Below are 9,041 nucleotides of genomic sequence, written 5' to 3'. Positions count from 1 at the left end.
TGGTATCAAATTTCAGTTATCAGATGGCAGTCACAGCTATCCAAAAGAAATTGAAATTTCTCATTTAGAATTAAAAAAAAATAATGTGCAACTTATAAATGATAAATATTACTTGGACAGCTTCGTCGAACAGTCAGAGGCTTTAGTCAAATGAAAGTCGAGTACTAGTTGAAATTTAAATTAATTTTTCATGTCATTTTCCTATTTGTCATTAAGAGACTGCTAGCCTGTACAATATTAATCTACGTTATAACCATTATACAACCAATTATTGAATCATTAACATTTACGTAGTAATAAATATATGTATCAAATGTATTTGATTTCAAATATAATATTTACTGCACATTTTGTCTATATACGGAACATAAATGCTCGCATTTATCCTTTCTTTTCCTGCTGCTAGTACATGTACATGTACCCATTACTGATTTCTTACCTGAAGCCATTTGAATGTGTCTTATCAGTGACCCATGATTGTTAAACAATTAAAGTGTAACTCTTATAAAAACAAAATTTTAATTATGGGATTTTTGCAAACAATCAATACAATTTTAAAATGATTGATATTAATATCAGAAAGAAACACCTTTAAATTATACTCATAACTGTCCCCCAATTTACATGAATTTATAAATATGTATCAGCTGTTTTATTATTCTTCATTAATTGGTAGTTGCATTATATGAGATCTTATGAAATTGCAGGTTGAAACTTTACAATTTGGATATGACGTCTTGCCAATGCATGTTTGTCAAACAAAAAATTCCTTTGAACAATTAACAAACACCGGTTAAGCCTTTCCCTGAGTTTAAACACTGGTACGTTAATAAACAAGAGGCCCAAGGGCCTTGAATCGCTCTTCTGATAAACTGTACAACCTATCACTTCTATTTGAAGCCTCTAAGTATCCTGTATAGTTAGATAAAGCCTTGAAATTCCAAAGGTAGGAAATCATGACCTACATTTTAGATGAATCACTCTGAGAACCCAAGATGATTTTAAGCCAATTAGTACCTGTGAGTTGGTCATGGTGACCTACTTATCACTTGTCATTCTCTGAGGACCCAATAATGCAATTATGCGATGAAAGTATTGATTTTAAAAAAGGCAAGTTGAAATTTTACTATTACTTTGACCACTTCCGTAAGCAACCGGAAGTGCCGACGACGAACGAAAAGTAGAGGACCGGCTGGTATCTATCACGTGCTATAATCCCTGAAAGTTTCTCATTGATATCTTTTACCTTTCTTGAAATTATCCGCGAACAAAATGTCATTTTAAAATCAGAAAATGGTCTGTAACTTGGCACCGGAAGTGAATTTCCAAATTTTCTCTCAGATTGATCAAGTTCATTTTACAGCACATAAATCCTGAAAATTTCATGTAAATCCATCCAATAGTCTTAAAGAAATCGCGTGCACAAAATTAGAAAGTCAAAATAATAATAATAATTATTATAAAAATAATAACTAAAAACTTGTTGCCATGGCAACAAGAAGGTCTTCCGTCCCTTCTCCGTCATGAGAGAAGTTGATTCCGCACTCATAACACTATTTTTATACGTTGTGCATTCCTTTTAACTCCTTTATACATGAAATACTATAAAACGTAAATTGTAAAATTTATCGCGTAATTCGAACGGAAAATTATACCAGATATCAATCCAAAGATACAATATTATATTTCAGCTGAAAAAAGGTACAAAAAAATTCATACATTCTGGGGATTCAGTCCAGGTCGCCCGCCTGAAAATTAAACACACGCTAATCATTACGCTAGTGGGGCCATTTCTTATAATAGTCTCTATTATCCCTAGTAAAATCATTAAAAAATATTGAAAGAAAAAAAAGTTGAAAAATTCGACTTTTTGATTCGCTTCCGGTAGCGATCGGAACTATAAACGACGCACAAAAAGGCGATTCCGCAAATCTAGAAGTCATGTTCTATCATCTCTAATAAGTCTCCAGTTCATATCTTTAGCCGTTCTTTAAAAATGCCGCTGAAAAAAAAAAATCATTTAAAAATCAGGGAATTGCCCATAACATTGAACAGGAAGTGAATTTTCAAAAATTCTTCCAAACGTAACAATGGATTTTTAAAACGCATTATCACTGAAAGTTTGATGATAAACCACTGAATAGTTCTCGGGATATGGCGTACATAATATTTGTCTAAAAATATTAATAATAATTATAATATTTATTATCAACCTTTAAGCAAATTATATATTATGCATTCTGAAAAGAGTCTCTATTAACCCTACTAATATCATCAAAATAAACTGAAAAACAAAAAAAGTTGGTAAATTTCACTTTTTAAATTCGCTCCCGGTAGCGACCGGAAGTAGTGACGACGCACGAAAAGGCGATTCTGGTAATCTAGAAGACATGTTCTATAATCTCTAATAAGTCTCCAGCTCATTCCTATTGTCGTTCTTTAGGTTTGCCGCGGACAACATTCCATTTAAAAATCAGGAATTTGCCCATAATTTGGAACCGGAAGCGAATTTTCCAAATTTTACTTGTGATGAACAAAGTTCATAAAATAACTCATTTTTTGTAAAAGTTTCATTGAAAACTACTGAATAGTTTTTAAGAAATCGCGTGCACAAAATTTTGGTCAAAAAAAAGAAAGAATAATAACTAGAAACTCATTGCGAGCAATGAGAGGTCTTCCGTCCGATTCTGAAAATAAAAACGAAAAATTCAAGCTTAAAAAGTGATAAAAGAAATTCAGACATCCTGGAGATTTAACCCTGGTCGTCAGCATGAAAATCCAACGTGCTAACCATTAACCAGTCACCTTTTTGCATCACTTCCTGTCACGATCGGAAGTAACGGCGATACAAGATTTTCTCACGATTCAAATAAACTGATGACTGACTATCAGTCCTGAAAGTTTTAGACTTCAGTCCTTTATTGTTGCCGAGCAATATTGTTAGAACAAATTCTAATCTTGAGGACAGGTAAACACGCGACCGGAAGAGAATGTTATAAAAATCTCTGACTTTTCTCTAGACATTTGCAGTATCTACAACATACATAAAATTATTTCAAGTACTTTATCGATAAGCAATATTTATGAGAATGTTAAATATAAAAATAACGTAGTTTATCTCCTAAAACCGGAAGTTGACGTTTTTATTTCCGGTGGGACCAACATCTTTCGAATCTGCGAAAAAGCTGCAATAAAGTGATGCAAATTTTAATTAAAAAAAGAAAAGTTGAAATTTTCGATTTCTTTGATCACTTCCTGTTACGACCGGAAGTGACGGCTGACGCTCTGAACCCAAATGGTTTCGCCTACATCTTAAGATCTGTTGCTCATATAAGTTTGGTGTCTTAATCTCTCACCGTTTCCGAGATCTTGCTCAGACAACTTTTCATTTTGAGGACAGGAAAACACGCGACCGGAAGTGAATTTTACAAAGATATTTGAGGTGACTCTAGATATTTGCAGTCTAAATAACATATTTAAAATTCATTTCAAATACTTTATCTACAAAGGATATTAATGGGAAAGAAAAATACTCAAATTATGTAGTTTTTCTCTTATAACCGGAAGTTGACGTTTTTGTTTCCGGTGGGACCAACATATTTCGAAACTACAAAAGAGATGCAATAATGTGATGTAAGTATTGATTTAAAAAAAGAAAGTTGAAATTTTACGATTTCTTTGATCACTTCCGTAAACGACCGAAGTGCCGACGACGAACGAAAAGGCGATTCTGCAAATTTAGAAGTCACGTTCTATGCTCTCCAATAAGTCTCCAGTTCATATCTTTAGCCATTCTTGAAAAAAAGGGGCGACAAAATTTCATTTTAAAATCAGGAAATTGCCTGTAATTTGGAACCAAGATGGAATTTTCCAAATTTTCCTTGTGATGAACAAAGTTCATACAATGACTGATTTTTCCTGAAAGTTTCATTGAAAACGACTGAATACTTTTCGAGAAATCGCGTGCACAAAATTTTGTCAAAAAAAAGAATAATAATAATAATAATAATAGGAAACAGTAGAATCACTATAAGGTCTTCCGTGAAGACGGAAGGACTTAATAAGAAACAGTAGAATCACTATAAGGTCTTCCGTGAAGACGTAAAACCTTAATAATAAGAAACAGTAGAATCACCATAGGTCTTCCGTTGGAAACGAAAGACCTAAATACGCACAGAAACTTGTCCGGGGAAGACTTTTGTTCGTCTTATTCATAAACGGTAAGACTCAAGATACATTTGTGGAAAACTTACACTTCAGTTTTATACAGAATATGTTTCGTTTAATACAGCGGAGGTCTATATAATAGACCGAAAATCCAGCTATATCATATAAATAAAAGTCTTTTATGAACAGCCAAGATAACATTACTGTGCTTATTAACGAAGCAAAAAAATAAAATATGGAATTGCTGATTTACCATACCATTTTTATAGTCTTACACTACTTCCATGCAAATTTTCTTAAAAATATCTTTTCAAAGAAGCCTTTGACAACACTTTTTCGATCTTCTCATATGATCAAAAAACACGGCTTTTTAGTATGCAAAACATTCGATATTCTGACGTCATTTTTCGAGATATTACGTTATAAATGTAAGAAAATAACGTTAATATAAATGCAAATTTTCCATTTTTTGTTTTCAATGGTATCAAAATTATTGACCTCTGTGAAATGGTTAATATTTTAGCAAGCAGTTCTTAGAACTTTTCAAATGATTCTCGTACAAATTAACGGCTACTATAAAGCATCCTTGATATTTCTCTTTCCAGATGACACTTGATTCTACTGGCCACATTATTTCTGCAGAGAATGCTGGATACACTGTCTAGTCTGTATCTTGCTTCACCTGGTAGGGCCCTTTTGAGCATCCAACAACAAATACATACATAAATTACATGTACATACATATTACATAAATTTGCATAATTATTTACAAATGCGATTTTTTTAATACAGCACCATTTAAACTACATTTCATCAGTATATACATAGATGATAAATTAAAATATTTGTTTACATTGTAAAGTATTTAACAGGTCCAGTACAACCAGTACATTTAGTAATTACCTACCATAGCATTATATGGCTACTTTAGGTAGCTTTATTTTGATATTTCAATGCAACTTTTCACACATTTGATTTTTATTTAAAAAAAAAAGACAAAGAATTGTTATCACCTTATACTAAGATAGGTGACATTCTATAGTAAAAATACTCTATTTTACTACAATATTTACCAATCAATGTAAACCAGAACTGCAGGTCTTGTTATTTCATCAAGAAGTAACTTTCTGGTCATAAATTAACTGTTGTATATAGCCCCAAACGTTTAAGAACTTTGATTGCAATTGCACAAAAAAGGCACATCTTCAAGACTGATTTTTTAATGAATTGTTTTCAGATGAGTTCAAAGTTTAAAAATATCACTACATCAAAGTGCTATTTTCTGCACATCCTGAGGAAATCATAATTTTACGAATAAGTTTAATTTAAATTTAGTAGCTAAATAAAGCGATCTTAGGTAGGTAAATAAAGCTTTGTGGGTAATTAAAGCTACGTAGCTAATAAAATCTAGTGACTGTACTAGACCTGTTCAACAAACATGTATCATAGTCGTACATATGTAAATATTCACCCGATGTAACTGACACAGACACTGCAATGCATTTGTTCTGTACGATGTTTACTTCTTCCATCATACCAATTAATATCTGCAGGCCCATGGTCTTTAATGTTTATATTCAAAACCACATCAGGCACGGATACTGTCACCGACGTGGTGTTGTAGTCCACAAGGAGTATTTCCACCAAAATATTGTTCAGCGTCGGTTTCAATCTCACTTCCATTTCAATTCTTATTAAAGTGCTTCAATTTCGAGGACCGTCAATATTTAAAACGATGGAAATTTTGTCTGTAAAACGAGGATATTTTCTCGACTAGCTTCATAGGCCATCTTGTAGCAATGGACAATACCCAGCAAGCAAGCAACGTTGATTCAACGTTGAAAGTAGGTGGAATATAAGTTGCAACGCTGAGCAACTATAGTTCAACGTTGTTTCAACGTTGAGTTTTCAACGTTGAATCCTCAACCTTTCTTACAACGTTGAAACAACGTTGGAGATGCAACATATTTTCAACGTTGCATGTTCGTCGATATTTCAACGTTGAAACAACGTTGAAGATTCAACATATTTTCAACGTTGAATCCTTAACCTTTTAACAATGTTGAAACAACGTTGAAGATGCAACATATTTTCAACGTTGAAAATTCGTCGATATTTCAACGTTGAAACAACGTTGAAGATTCAGCATATTTTCAACGTTGAATGTTTGGTGTTATGTCAACGTTGAAAAAGTGAGGGAAATTTAATGTTGAAAGAACAGGTAATGAGTACCTTATTTTTCAAAGTCAAAATAGTAAGGGTTATTGAACGCTAAATCAATGTAATTTTTTGATATATATATATATATATATATATATATATATATATATATATATATATATATATATATATATATATATATATAACTCTGATTTAAGGACTAGGGAGACCAGACCATTATATATGGCTTAAGGGGACAATATACAGATTTTTTAAATTTGCTTTTTTCTAAAAAGAAATACCAGATCAAAGATCTATAGAACACCATTTAGTCGACTCTTGCTTTATTTTTTCATAATAAATGCCTTCTAAAAATATATGAAAAAAATGGTCTCCTTAATGTTTTATGTTTCTCTCATATGACTTAAGGAGACCAGTGTATATTTTTTATAAATATAACTTGTGGTTTAAGTAGACCATTTTTCTTTCATAGTAATTTCACTTATTATGCATTAATTAACATATTGTTTCCAACCAGAATAGTTGCGGATGGTCATTAGTCAAGGTCAGCAGAAAGATATTTGTGCTAATGTGACTCAACATGATCAGTACAAAACTTTGAATTAAACTAAAGTCATTGCACAAGTGACTTAAATAGAGAGTAGTTGCCCCAGTGGCGCAGTGGTTAGAGCGTCTGCTCTAGAGGAGCGAAGTAAGGAGTTGATCCTTACGTCGCAGGTTCAAATCCCACTGTGGGATGGGGAGACCGGTCCTTCAGATGAGACCGTATAAATCGAGGTCCTGTGTCGCAGAAGGTGCTGGCACGAAAAAAAATCCCTCGATGCTCAATGGCCGTAAGTTCCGAGTATAGCACAAAATTTGCAGATCTCCACTGGCATGTGGTGGTGTCTCCATATGAGTGAAAAAATCTTGAGAAGAATGTTAAACAACATACAATCAATCAATATATAGAGAGTATAAGCCCAGAGTAGCTTGTTCTGATATCCACATTTAACTCTCAATGCTGTCGCCCACATGGTGCAGTGGAAAGAGCCTATGCTCTAGAGTCGTGGAGTTAGTTGATCCTTTTGTCACATGTTTGAATCCCACTGTGGGACGTAGAGACCAGTCCTTCGTACAAACAGAGGTCCAGTGTCGCAGTAGATGCTGGCATGAAAAAAATCCCTCACTGCCCATTGGCCCTGAGTGCTGAGCATAGGTCATTTGCAGCTCTCCATCGGCAAGTGTTGGCATCTCCATATGAGTGAAAAATTCTCCAGAGGGACGTTAAACAACAAACAAACTCTCAATGCCCAAAACAGTTTAACCTAAAAGTGAATGCAGACACAGATTATTCTTTACACCAAGTATAGTATACTCCATATTGTTTTGTTGAGGACACAAAGTTCACAGTGGACATCAAGTAGTTTTTCCTGCTATTTATACCCAGCTTCTTTTAAACCATATAGTCACCGAGTGCATTCGCTTTCCAACTAATTGATGAAGTTCTGACCTATGCCTATATTTGTTTAAATTCTTTCTGATTTAAGAATACATTTGACCAGTTGAAACCAAGAGTACATGTACTACATAAAATTTCAAGGTTGTGATTAAGATTCAGTAAAAGTTATGCCCCATCCAGTATAGCAATATGTGGATGCCATGTTCAATATACCCGGTACATATTTGCTATCATTAAACTTGCAGAGACCATGAATCAAAATAATTCAAATACTTAAAAATCATTTTATTTTTACTGCTAGTCAAAATACAGTCACTCAAGCATATCCTATGTTAATTTGAAAAAAAAAAATGATAGTTTAACATTTATTATTAATACCATACCAAAGCACAAGATAGTGCACTTCTTACATAATCCAATGATTCATGCTGTGATTTTACCTGTTTAGATGTTTCTTATTTACAGTTCAGTATACATGATATACCAGTACAATGTGACACTAACCTAGTATCAATTAAATGGATCATTACTATTCTGTTTTTAAGAAGTTTGCAGGGTAAAAAGTATAATAAAATAAAAATGTTGATACATTTATTGATTGCATATGCTAAAACCTTTTATAAAATATCAAACATTGTATCATAACAGCTTTTACAAATTAATTCAATACATTCAAAGGTACAAAAATCAAATTATTTTCATCCACAGTTTTATCATATTCAGTTGAACAACAGCTACATCTATTATATAATATGTATGGTAGTTGGCACTGATGATATATATACAGACCTGCCTACCCTTTTCATTGCGAGGGTGTAATTTCAAGACTCAATTAAGTGGAATTTATGAGGTAAAGGCGTAATCCTTTATGTTTCCCTACTGTGATGTTTTGCAAAGCTACTATATTGTCTGAATCAACCTGAAATTGTACATCATTGAACAAAGCAAGCATGAATGTTTCTTTTTCAAATCATTTATAGACAAAAAGTCCCTTTGTTGTAAAAACTGGTATCGTAATTGCAGTCAAATCAAACTTATTTATCTAACATTCCTAATGAATGTTTGGAAAAAAATTAGCAAATCACATAATTCAGAGTTTCAATCGCATATTAATACAAATTCTACATTATTCCGCTATTTCGATTTTGTTTTTCTTACATTTACTTGTCTCTATGTTGTTCTTAGCAATGTAAGAATAAACCGAATTGAAAATTAAACTGACTTTACTTATTGCACACATCATTCAAAAGTT

This window comes from Saccostrea echinata, unplaced genomic scaffold (genome assembly GCF_033153115.1).
Source record: "Saccostrea echinata isolate AGI-Se365-2 ecotype Australia unplaced genomic scaffold, CSIRO_AGI_Sech_v1 ptg000015l, whole genome shotgun sequence".
Lineage (NCBI taxonomy): Eukaryota > Metazoa > Mollusca > Bivalvia > Ostreida > Ostreidae > Saccostrea > Saccostrea echinata.
Note: the sequence above shows the minus strand (reverse complement) of the source record.